This window comes from Amblyomma maculatum, chromosome 3 (assembly GCF_055883805.1).
Source record: "Amblyomma maculatum isolate TAMU_Amacu chromosome 3, ASM5588380v1, whole genome shotgun sequence".
NCBI classification, from domain to species: domain Eukaryota; kingdom Metazoa; phylum Arthropoda; class Arachnida; order Ixodida; family Ixodidae; genus Amblyomma; species Amblyomma maculatum.
Window position 1 is genome coordinate 45,490,847 of NC_139346.1, and position 13,257 is coordinate 45,504,103.

The 13,257-nt window shown below is 45.5% G+C and overlaps 1 protein-coding gene across 1 annotated transcript in view; it reads right to left on the reverse strand.

Annotated features, from left to right (window-relative positions):
* LOC146194675 (uncharacterized) overlaps positions 1-13,257 on the reverse strand; it is a 96,615-nt gene that overhangs the window by 78,681 nt on the left and 4,677 nt on the right. The gene's annotated exons all lie outside the window — the stretch shown is intronic.

Consider the following 13,257-nt stretch of genomic DNA (forward strand, 5'->3'; position numbering starts at 1 on the left):
TTCGCCCGATTCGACACAATCCTTACCGTGTGGCGTCAAAAGAACGTGAAGCCATTGAGCGCCAGGTGGCCGAAATACTTAGAGACGACGTCATCCAGCCGTCACAGAGTCTCTGGGCTTCCCCCGTGGTACTTGTTAAAAAGATCTTGATTCTTATAGCGCTGACGAAACACCACAGGAAGAACGACACAAAAGGACAGAAGCGCTTCTGTCCTTTTGTGTCGTTCTTCCTGTGGTGTTTCGTCAGCGCTATAAGAATCAAGATCATGTACCAACTAACCCGTCAAAAAGTCCTATTGTTAAAAAGAAGGACAGCACCTTACGATTTTGCATCGACTACCGCAAGCTGAACCAAGTGACCAAAAAAAACGTGTATCCTCTCCCTCGCATCGACGATTGCTCTGATCCGCTACGAAATGCACGTTACTTCTCATCAATGGATTTGAAAAGTGGATATTGGCAAATTGAAGTAAGTAGAAGAGAGGTATCGGGAGAAGACAGCATTCCTCACTCTCGACGGATTGTATGAGTTAAAGGTCTTTCCGTTCGGTTTATGCTCGGCACCAGCAACATTTGAAAGGCTGCTGGCCACAGTGCTTTCGGGTCTTAAGTGGCAAACATGTTTGGTGTATCTTGACTACGTGATGGTGTTTTCAGCCACATTTGAAGAACATCTACGCCGTTTGCAAGCTGTGTTTCAGGCCATACGATCTGTGGGCCTTACACTAAAACCCGAGAAATGCCACTTCGGGTACGAGGAGCTGCAGTTCCAAGAAGGTGTCCGGCCTGATCCTGAAAAGCTCTCAGCAGTCGCCAAGTTCCCAGCACCTACGGACAAAAAGACATGGCGGCGCTTCTTGGGTATTTGCGCCAATTACCGTCGGTATATTGCTGGTTTTTCACGAATTACTTGGCCATTAACGTCACTGACGCGTGAAAAACGCTGCCTTTCGCTGGGGTGAAGAACAGCAACAAACTTTCATTGAGCTGCGGAGGCGTTTACAGACACCACCTGTCCTGCCGCACTTCGATGACGACGCCCCTACACTGCTTCATACGAATGCCAGCAATGTGGGCTTAGGTGTTGGTTTGGTGCAGCGCCAGGGTGGTGTGGAACAAGTAATTGCTTATGGCAGCAGGACCCTTTCTAAACCAGAAGCGAACTACTCGGCAACCGAAAAAGAATGCCTTGCAGTGGCATGGACGGTTTTGAAGTTCCGCCCCATTTGTACGCTCGCCCCTTTCAAGTCGTTAGCGACCATCACCCTTTATGTTGGCTGATGAACTTAAAAATTCTTCAGGGAGACTCGCGCGATGGAGCCTTCGATTACGAGAATTCGACATGGCAGGTATTTACAAATGTGGAAAGAAGCGACGGATGCAGATTGCCTTTCGCGAGCGCCGGTCGAACTTTCCACTATGTCCGATAAAGAGACTGCGTTTTTAGGTGTCATAGATGACGCAATGCTTTCCCAACAGCAGCGAGAGGACCAGGAATTACTCCCTCTTATTGATTGCTTGGAGAAGCGAACTACGGTTGTGCCTAAGATTTAAGCGCGAGTAATCTCTTCGTTCTTAATTCGCAACAATGTACTTTACAAGAACAAATTTCGTCCTGGGGGAAACAGTCATCTACTCGTCGTCCCATCGGCTCTCCGCACTGAAGGTTTGCAAGCGTGCCACGACAAGCCAACAACCGGTCACCGAGGCTACAACCGCACGTTGGCTAGAGTACAACACGGATACTACCGGCCAAAACTGCCGGCGACAGTGAAACACTATGTACGTATGTGCATAGACTGCCAGCGCCGTAAATCACCCCCTGTAAAAACAGCCGGCCTACTCCACCCTCTTCAAGCGCCAACGACACCTTTTAAGGAAATTGGCATGGACCTCCTGGGACCATTTCCGACGTCTACAGCTAGGAATAAATGAATAATTGTCGCCACCGATTATCTGACCCACTGCGCGGAAACCAAGGCTCTGCCAAGGGGTACCGCTGCCGAAGCAGCTATAGTTCTTCGTTGAGAACATTGTCCAGAGGCAAGGCGCTGCGGCGCTCATTATAACTGAACGAAGAACTGCATTTACGGCCGAACTTTTGGAGACCGTTCTTCGCCTCAGTGGTACCAGTCACCGTAAAACTACTGTCTATCACCGTCAAACCAATGGGCTGACGGTACGCCTCAATAAGACCATTGCAGACATGCTTTGCATGTACGTCGAAGTGAACCACAAGAACTGGGACGAAATACTTCCCTACGTCACGTTCGTCTACAATACGGCACGCCAAGACACCACTCGCATGACACCATTCAGCCTCCTTCACGGGCGACCAGTAACAACTATGCTGGATGCAACCTTGCTCCCGAATGCCGAAACCGATGATCTCGATCAAGACGCAGAGGAATTCGCTCAGCGTGCAGAGGAAACTCGCCAACTAGCGCGTGTGCGGATAAAAAATCAGCAGGGAGTATGATGCACGACGTTACAATCATAGACGCCGACATGAATAGTATGAACCTCTTGGCAAAGTGTGGGTCTGGATGCCTCTTCGCCGCTGTGGACTACCCGAAAAACTATTGCGGTGATACTTCGGGCCCTATGTTGTTTAGCGACGTTAACCGACGTCACTAATGAGCTGGTGCCAGACGGGGTGTCGACATCAAAGCGACGCCAGCAGCAAACTGACGTCGTCTACGTGGTACGTATGAAGCCGTACCACTCGGGCTGACTTTAACCTCCTACTTCCTTTTATGCTCATCGGGACGATGCTTCCTGAGGTGGGGGGGGGGGGGGGCAAATGCCGCATAGATGACGACGCAAAAGATGACTGGGACGACAAGTGCTATTCTGGAACAGAAGAAAGCTTGAGCGCAATAATCGTTCTAGTCGACTATTAAATCCGTCTTATCTTTCGGCTCTCCTTGGCGTTCTATCGAGACGTGACAATACAATATAAACGAAGACAACGATTTTTAGAAGATATGGAAGTGAGGACCAAAGTAGTTAAAAATATATTTAAATTCTGTCCAGAAGGGAGTCGGAACGCAAAAGCGGAAAACCTTGAGACGGTCTGAGTTCCCTCATGTTCTTTTGTGGAACTCGCAGTAAGATGCACTCTAGGAGATGAGGCACATAATGTTGCCATGACGACGTTCTACAAGAAAATTATGTCTAGCTTGACACGACGGTAATTAAGGGGAGGGCGATACTGCTAATTGCTCCGTGTGGAGCGAGACCAGGAAGTTTAACAAGGAAAACGGTATTGAAATATTCGTAAAAACGTTTGCTGCACTCTGCCGACCTTGTCACAGTTCGATTTACAAGTGCCATTCCAAACACACGAATACTCTAAAAGCAGCAAACAAATGAACAGGTAGAGGTTTGAGAAAGGAAGTGGAACACGGAACTCTTCCGTAATCCTGCAGATGAAACCGACTGCGTGCCTAGCCCGCATAGCAAAGCGCGTTATAGGAGAGGAGAGGCATAAGGTACGGTAGAAAATTACAACGTGACCATTACTTTCATCAGCCCTGGCCAATAAGATAGAGTTCACAGAACAGGGGTAGAGACAAAACTGAAACCAGTGGAAGGACGCCGACAGAGAGGTACACAGGACTACGCTGGACTGAGAACTGAGCTTATTTCTAAGAAATTCACATTCATATATACCCTTCAGCAAAGAAGCAACACATGCGCTAATGACTACAGAAGAAATATATTAGGATACTCACGAGGAAAATGAAATGCCCGTCACAGCACAATATCTAAGTGCGCTGTAAGGAGCCTAAGAACTGAAATTGTGCGATATAGAATTTCAGTTCCTAAGCTCCTGCGTTTTGATGGAGGCGAAACGAAGTGGCGTCCTTGCTCTGGACGATGTCAGTGCACGTTAAAGGTTCCCAAGTGGTAGAAATTGCTACGAAGCCCTCGACTACCACCCTTTCTCTCTTTCTGCTTTCCCTCCTACCTTCCTCCCTTACCTTACGGCGTGGTACAGGTGTCAGCAGAACAAATTTGACAGATACTCCACCTTTCCTTTCCCGCGAACCAATTATTATTATTAATATTATTAATGTTAATATTGTTGCGTGCTTGTACGCAAAGGGGGCGGGTTATTTACAGAGATCGGTCCAAACAGGACTGCGGCGAAGCGTACAAACGTCCCTTTGCCCTTGTTCTTCTTTCTTCTTCACCGATCTACCCGACCATTCATCATCCGTCGATGTTCTGCGAAGGCACGTGACATTTCCCTCCTCGTAGACGAAGTCCGCCGGGCGAGTTACATAGAACCTCTGGAATGAAATCGTTTGAGGTGGGATAGATGCACCGCCTGAGACTGCCGTGACCGTCGACCAGTCGCAGTTATGCGTGCTATAACATAATTCAGATCCCTGATGCACTCTAATACAACGAACGGTCCGGTGTAGTGTGATAGCAGTTTTTGACAAAGACCATGCTTATAGAGAAGTGTCCACAACCACACATAGTCACCAGAAACATAAAAAAAACTGTTGGTGTTGGGCGTAGTAGCGGTTCTTAGAACGTCCTTGTGAAGATATAATTCGAACTCTGGCCAGCTGGTGAGCTTTTTCAGCTCTGCACAGTGTGGTAGCAAGAGAAGGTTCGTCATGAATGAAAAATGGTATAGAGGCCACGGCGAGGCCTGCGAGCATAGAGAAGATAGAAGGGACTGTACCCTTTTGTATCATGTTACGCTATGTTGTATGCATGAGTAATTAACAGCAGAACGCCATCGCAATTCTTATGATCTGCAGCGACGTACATAGCCAACATGGTGGTGAGCGTCCTATTAGTTCGTTCTACTACACCGTTCGTTTGGGGATGATATGGAATGGAGCGGCGAAAACTGCAGGCGCTGAGGCGAAGAAGCTCTTCGACAATGTTTGCTGTTAATCGGCGTCCAAGGTCACTAATGATGTCTGCAGGAAGGCCGTGCCGAAGAATGACGAATCGAATTAAGAACTGATGTACTTCAGACACAGTAGCGGATGGTATCGCGGCTGCTTCACAATAGCGGGTTAAATAATACACGCACACAAGAATGCATCGGTACCCTTAGAGGATCATGGGAAAGGTCCAAGAAGGTCAATGCCAACTTGCTCAGAGACAGAGGTGTTTAACGCCGCGACGGAACCTGATACGCCTTCCTCGAAACGGGCGAGTTTTAGGCCCCGAGGCAACACAGTTGGCTCTTCAGAGTGGTTCACTGCCCATAGCTCAGTGCGGTCTCTAGTCACGGGAATCATGCAATGAGGCACAAGGATACTTTTCCTAGAGCAGGTAAGTCTTGTTGATTCTGCTATAGGTTCAAAATATTCTCATTGGTTGCGAATAGAGAAAACCCGAACGAATGCAGCAGATAATGCTGGCACAACTGTGTCTTCTTCCATGGCAAATGCTCCGAAATCAGGTGTCGAGTCACCCACAAGAGCCGAAAGTAGTAAAGGATTCAAAGAAATCTTTAGTATAAAGTTGCACCACACATTTGCAGAAAATCAATCCCAAGAATCACATAATGCGTTGCCCGAGGCAACACTTCAAATTCTACTTAACTTGAGGCCACCAATAACAACATCCGAAGCACACACCCCAAGAAGAACTAAAGGTTTACGCCGACACCACAGAATAACACTGCACGGTCACCCCTGAACGTTACTTTCCGTTACTTTCCTACCTAAATGGTTCTTAAAACTAAAACGCAACAGATACTGTAGCACCAGTGTCCACAAGAGACATTGTTTTCACACCATCAACAAACATTTCCAATTGGTTCATAAACATGAACACGGGTAGAGGTATGAACGTCTTCGACTCGCCGGCGGTCTCACCACCATCGGCCGCGCCTCCTAGTCCCCGAGGCGGAGGGGAAGAACGAAGTCGAGGGGAAGGAGACCTGCGCTGGCGCTCGGGTGGCGGCGTCACACTACGATCAGATGCAGAAGATTAATTCTGCAAATATGTCGAATGGTATGAATTGACTGTAGAAGAACGGCTGATTGGGCGAGTTGGTGAACCACGACAAAACTGCGCAACAAAGATGTGACAAAAAGGAGAAGTGGGCAACGAAGAACTCCTAAAATCAATCCTAGATCAAGAATCGAACTCGTACAAGGTTGACAGAGTACAGAAAATTTGTTTACGGTAATTTCGATATCGCTTTCCTTGTGCAACTTCCTCTTCTTGCTCCAACATGACCACTCAACTGAATCTTACTTTTCTTCACTGCCATCGTGCCAGAATAGACATTACTCTGTACAAACCTCCTTCATGGCCACATTATGCGCCCTCAGCTCTCAGAGTACATCCTACGGCGCGTTCCGCGAAAGAGCATGAGGGAATTCAGACCATTTCAAGTTTCTCTGTATCTTCATTCCCATTCCCCTCAAGACAGAATTCGGTGGTTATTTAACTCTTTATGTCCTCACCTTGACATGCTGCAAAACTCGCACTGTTCATTTATATTGGATGTTCGCAGCGTTGTAGTCTAAACATTACTCTATCACATATATCTCCCACTTTCCAGGCTAAACTATTTTATTTCACGTTTTTCTTTTTCTCCTGTTCGATGCTTTCTATATCTTGAACTGCACTTTATCCTTTTCATGTTTATATGTTAACTTTAAACATTATATTCGAATCTTACTGTCCCTGGCCCAACTCAATTTCTTTAATTATAGTGTCCTGTATTTCTAGTCTGTGTTTTAAGTACCACGCACTTGTTGCGCCTGGAATGTTTTTTTTTTTGTGTGTATGTCTAATCAAAGATATCAAAGGAAGCTTCTGTGCTAAGCTGGGCGCGATAAAGGACAAACGAGGCAAGGACATCACTGAAGCCTCAGAGATAAAGAAGAGGTGGCAAGAATACACAGAAGAACTGTACAAGAAGGGCCCGAATGTGTAAACCCAACATAAGACGGTTGTGATTACTGATCTCGAGCCGGGCATCCTGAAGAGTGAAGTTGAATGGGCCTTAGCCAGCCTTGATAAGAACAAAGCTAGCGGAATTGATGGCATTCCAGCTGAGTTGCTTCAAAACCTCAACCATGACGCTGTTAACATTCTGCATACATTATGTCAGAAGATTTGGACAACCCTGCAGTGGCCACAGGATTGGAGGAGGTCAGTTTACATTCCCATTCCAAAGAAAGGCAGTGCCAAAGATTGTTCCAACTACCGCACGATCGCGCTTATTTCGCATGCTAGCAAAGTGATGTTGAAAATCCTCCACGGCAGGCTGCAGCAGTTTGTGGATCGGGAGCTTCCAGACGTGCAAGCTGGGTTTCGCAAGGGCAGAGGAACCAGAGACCAAATTGCCAACCTTCGCTGGATCATGGAAAAAGCAAGAGAGTTCCAGAAACCCATCTACTTCTGCTTTATTGATTATGCGAAAGCGTTTGACTGCGTAGATCACAGCGGATTGTGGCAAGCTCTCCAAGAGATGGGAGTTCCAATTCACCTCATCTGTCTCCTCAGGAACCTGTATGAAGGGCAAGAGTCCACAGTCAGAACTGGGAATGGTCTTACTGATTGGTCTCCAATTGAGAAAGGAGTGAGGCAAGGCTGCATACTGTCACGCTGCCTATTTAACCTATATGCAGAGTGCATCATGAGGAAGGCCGGTCTGGACGAGTCTTCAGCTGGAGTGAAGATTGCTGGAAAACGTGTCAACAACCTTAGATATGCGGATGATACCACTTTAATGGCAGAAAGTGAAACGGAACTCAAGAGACTTCTGATGCGCGTACATGAAGAGAGTGAGAAGTTTGGGCTTAAACTGAACATTAAAAAGACAAAGATCATGGCGTCTTGCCCTATCAAGTCCTGGAGCATCAATGGACAAGGAGTGGAAGCTGTGACAGATTTTCTCTTCTTGGGCTCCAAGATTACCTCGGAAGGAGACTGCAGCCATGAAATTAGGAGACGCCTGCTTCTGGGAAAGAGAGCAATGGTTAGCCTTGACCGCCTAGTAAAGAGCAGAGACATTAGTCTGCCAACCAAGATCCGTATAACTCGTGCTATGGTCTTTCCAGTTGTGATGTATGGATGCGAGAGTTGGACTGTGAAAAAGGCTGACCACCGAAGAATTGACGCGTTTGAATTGTGGTGCTGGCGAAGACTCTTGAGAGTTCCTTGGACTGCCAGAAGATCAAATCAGTCGATATTGTCGACCATAAACCCTGACTGCTCATTGCAGGGCCAAATTCTAAAGTTAAAGCTCAGCTACTTTGGTCATCTGATGCGAAGAGAGGAGTCGCTGGAGAAAGATTTGAAGTTGGGAAGGGTTGAGGGTCGCCAGAGAAGGGGTAGGCAGCGAACGCGATGGTTAGATGGCTTCCTCGAGGCACTGCAGATGAAGTTATGTGATCTTAGGAAGATAGTGAGAGACCGGAAAGCGTGGCGTGGCATCGTCTATAGGGTCACGAAGAGTCGGACACGACTGAACGACTGAGCTGAGCTGATGTTCATATTACTATGATTAATGTCAGTTATTTCTTGATGTTTTATTGCAAAAGCAATACTGCTTGCACTTTCTGCCATCGATGGTCGTGGTGCCTCCTCACACATGCGCGCCACGTGACCATGTGACGTCACGACAGACGGAGAGACGGGGCCCCGGCTCGCGCCATCGATGGCGGAGGTGAGGTTTCACAAGAGCCGGAGCGGTGACGTCGCGCCGTTGCCACGTAACCGCGTGACGTCACGACAGACCGAGAGACGGGGACCCAGCTAGTGCCATCGATGGCGGAGGTGAGGCTTCCCAGGCCGGCTGCGCCACTGCCGAGAGATGCGCTCGCTATGCGGGATAAAACAGAGGGCTGCAGCTGCGCTCCTCTCAGTGCGCCATGTGGGATGATGTGTACAAGGCGAGACTTCAACGATCTGCTGCGGCCAAGCGACGGCGCCGTGCCGAAGAAACAGACGAAGAGCGGGAAGAACGGCGAGCTAAACACCGTGGGTATGTATCGGCCTGGCGAGCACGCCGGTCAAGATCCCTTTATACGGAACGGCCAAGTGAAACTTCGGAGATAAGTTTCATGGACGCTCTTAATGCCGAAGATGTTGGTAAAGAATCTATGAATAGTATGGAGCGACACAATGCAAGAGAAGAAAACGCCATGATGAAGAAACGCCGGAACAAAGAGCGAAGCCTAATCGGATTAAATAAAGCAAAATTACAGTAGAACCATGTTGTGTCCAGAGTGAATCCATGCATAAGCCATACGGGGCAACCATGTCCAAACTACCGGCTGAACCAAGGCGTTGCTTTCGCAATCTTCCAGGCTTAACCAAGCTAAGCCACAACAAATTTGCTTTCTCTCTATCATTTTTTTCGTTCGTGATGTGCTCAGCAATTCTCTCACTGTGTATATAAGACATGCTACTCATTGATTTCTTTCCTTCCATGACACTTTTCGTCACAGTTTCATTTCATGTTTGATTTGTTTCTTATTTTGTCTTCTATCTGTGTGTGTCAAGCTTATGTGGGCTAATTTAATTCTTTTTTAGTTGCGCTGCAGCACTAAGACCACATGGTTGTTGATGCACACATTAAATAAAAATTGATTGACTATCATTATTATATTATTAATGTTGTTGTTCTTGTCGTTGTTGTTGTTGTTAGTATTATTATTATTATTGTTGTTATTATTATTATTATTATTATCGAGCGCACATAGATAGCGTGCTGTGACAGGCATTTCATTTTCCTCGTGATTACCATTATATTTTTTTTTCTTGTCATCTGCGCTTGCGTTCCTTCTTCGCTGAAACAAATAAATGAAGAGAAAATGAGGGTACTCGTTATAATATGTGAAGGAAAGAAGCCAACAGTCGGCGAAGCCAAGGAAAGCATTGGAGATTGTACTTTGTCTTTTTTTTTCTTTTTATTTTTACTTTGGTAATCGCTTAAATTAGTAGTGTAATCTGATTAGGGGAGAGATAAACACAAAGTAGAAGGAAAAACATTGTACCGATGGTAGGGACCGAGCCCACGACCTCCGAATGTGTACAAGGCGAGGCTGGAACTATCTGCTGCGGCCAAGCGACAGCGCCGTGCCGAAGAAACAAAGAGCGGGAAGAACGGCGAGCTAAACACCATGCGTATGTATCAGCCTGGCGAGCACGCCGGTCAAGATCGCTTGATACGGAACGGCCAAGTGAAACTTCGGAGATTTATTCGGATTTCGATGCGATATTCGGAGGTCGTGAGTTCGGTCCCCACAATCGGCACGTTGTTTTTCCTTCTACTTTGTGTTTATCTCTCCCCTAATCAGATTACACTACTAATTTATGTGGTTACCGAAGTAAAAATAAAAAGAAAAAAAAAGACAAAGTACAATCCCCAATGCTTTCCTTGGCTTCGCCGACTGTTGGCTTCTTTTCTTCGCTGAAGGGTATATATGAATGTAAATTTCGGACGCGATATTCGGAGGTCATGGGTTCGGTCCCCACCATCGGCACGTTGTTTTTCCTGCTACTTTGTGTTTATCTCTCCCCTAATCAGATTACACTACTAATTTATGTGATTACCGAAGTAAAAATAAAAAAAAAAGACAAAGTACAATCCCCAATGCTTTCCTTGGCTTCGCCGACTGTTGGCTTCTTTTCTTCGCTGAAATGTATATATGAATGTAAATTTCTTAAAAATAAATTCAGTTTCCAGTCCGGTGTTGTCCTGTGTGCCTCTCTGTCTGCGTCCTTCCTCTGGTTTCAATCTTAACGGATATGTACCAACTTTCTCAGCTCTCCACTCTACTAAGGGTAGAGAAGGCTGTGCGCTTTAGGCGTAAATGAGACAACCCTAGTTTTGAAAGAATTGAGAGTAATCCCATTCTTCGTTCGCCAATTAGAGAAAGCAGATATATCAGATTGCAAGAAGCAATCCTGAAAAGAATGTATTGGCTTGAATAATTCCATGTCATAAGCATAAATGAGAAAAGAGTTCTTGACTACGATGGAAACATCATTAAAAAAACAAGGAAGAGAAGGGGGCCTAATACAGAACATTGAGGGGCTCCACTGGTTGCAGCGCACATAAATGAGGCCTGTCCATTGATACTGATAAAGCGGTAGCGATTAAAGAGAAACTTCGTAAGAGGGATACGATTGAGACTTCGATGTCAGAGAGCAGAAACTTTGAGAGAAGTATTGGGTGAATAACAACATCGTAAGCTTTGCTGAAATCACAGCATACAGCGTCAACCTGACCTCTCTGAAGGACAAAAGCACAACAGTGCCTGAAAAATGTGACTAGGTTAGTTGTAATCTAGAGCTACCCGATATGATATCATGCTGATTGGGTATGATTATATGTTTGAAATGGAAGGAAATACGTTGTGCAAAGCTAATTCAAAACACTTAGAGGTAGCAAACCGAAGCGAAATCGGACTATGATTGAAAACATCATATTTTATTCATGATTTCCCAGATTTGAAGACAGTAAAAACACGTGCTATTTTACACACGCGAGGAGGCAGACTTTTTCAGGCATTTACTAAACATTGCGGTTAAAACGGGCACAAAACAGTAGTGGAATATTTTATTTCGGCAGCTCTAACTTATTAACTTCTCAAAGAAAATAACGAAATTAGGCGCACTATATGCAACGCATACGGGCTTGCAATGCGGAGGCTTGTACACTGAGAAAAAGTGTTGGTTAAAACTGTCGGCAAAATGCCGTATCTCAGACTCGTGAGAGTCAGCTAAGTTAATATAAGAATCAAATTTATTTTAACGCTTGTGAACGTATCGCCTGAACTCTTCGAGGTACGTTTTTCCAAAGGCACAAGATAGGAGTTATAGAACTGTTCGTAACGAAGTTTCCAAACGAATGCCCATACATCAAGCCGAAGGCTTTTCGCTTCATGGTGTTCCCGATTGTTAAATTTTAGCGTCGTTCTTAGTTTCCTGAAAAACCAGAAAGGAAACTTGTTACGAGTAGGCGTATTCAGCGGTATTCACTAGCGCATACAATTCGGAACTATTTCACTGGAGTGACTGACTTGTCAGTCGTAATTACTAATTTTGTTTACCAGCGAGCAGTTCACAGCAGAGAGAAAACCAAAGAGGCTGACGTAGTCGTCACATGCATACAGAAAACGGGGCGAATTCTCCACGGGATAAGAATTAGTAGAAGGTGAGGCGGAGATAGAAGTCATAATAACAAATGGAGGATGAAATTTGTCACAGCCAATCAGTGATATTTCAGAGCTTGAGACTGAAATACTTTCAGTATTAGATAAGCAAATATAAAGAATAATGCTACAACAGTTTTGAAATAAATAATGTTGAAGCACAGAGTGCAAAACGATAACATCAAGTAAAATGTTGCACTTATGTGCTACATAATGATTGTTGACAGAGTACGTAAAGGTGTTCCAGATTATGCCTTGAGTATTCAAACATCCGAAAATGATTAGTTTCTGCTTGCTATGGGAAATCATATTATGTTCGCTTAAATGAAGTACATCATCGTAGGAAGGATGCGTGGGCAGCGGAGCGACGGGAGAGAGGAAATTGAGTTCAACAAAAAAGAAAACTGGGCTAATGGATAGTGATCCATTTTTTAAAACGGCGCACGTAAAACGAAGACATAGAGAAGAGAACAACACGCACGGACAGGAGAGATTAATGCAGCTGCCTGCTCGACGCCGTCACTAGTCCTTGCCCCGTCGGAATAATAAATAGATTTATTTCACCGCCACGATACACATAACAATGTAGGGGTACCTAAGCAAAGCTGTCTTTTAGCAGCTTCACAGGGCGACTGGGCTTACTTTCAACAGCAACAAAATAAAGTAAATAAATATAATGCTCACAGAGAATAAATATTACACACGTTCATAACACTGCCCGAAAGAGCGGTGCATAAACAAAACATGAAACATGCGTGCAGTAGTTCAGTCCAGTTCAGTAGTTCAGTCGTGTCCGACTCTTCGTGACCATATCACGCCACGCTTTCCGGTCTCTCACTATCTTCCTAACATCACATAACTTCATCTGCAGCACCTCGAGGATTCCATTTAACCATCGCGTTCGCTGCCTACCCTTTCTCCGGTGAGCCTCAGTCTTTCCCAACATCAAATCTTTCTCCAGCGACTCCTCTCTTCTCATCAGTAGTAGGTATGCATAACGAAATAAACAACACTTGGCATGATTCTGATGATTTACAGAATGTGATTACATGCCAAGAACACTTTGCTGGTAAGCAAATAAACCTCTTGTTTTTTA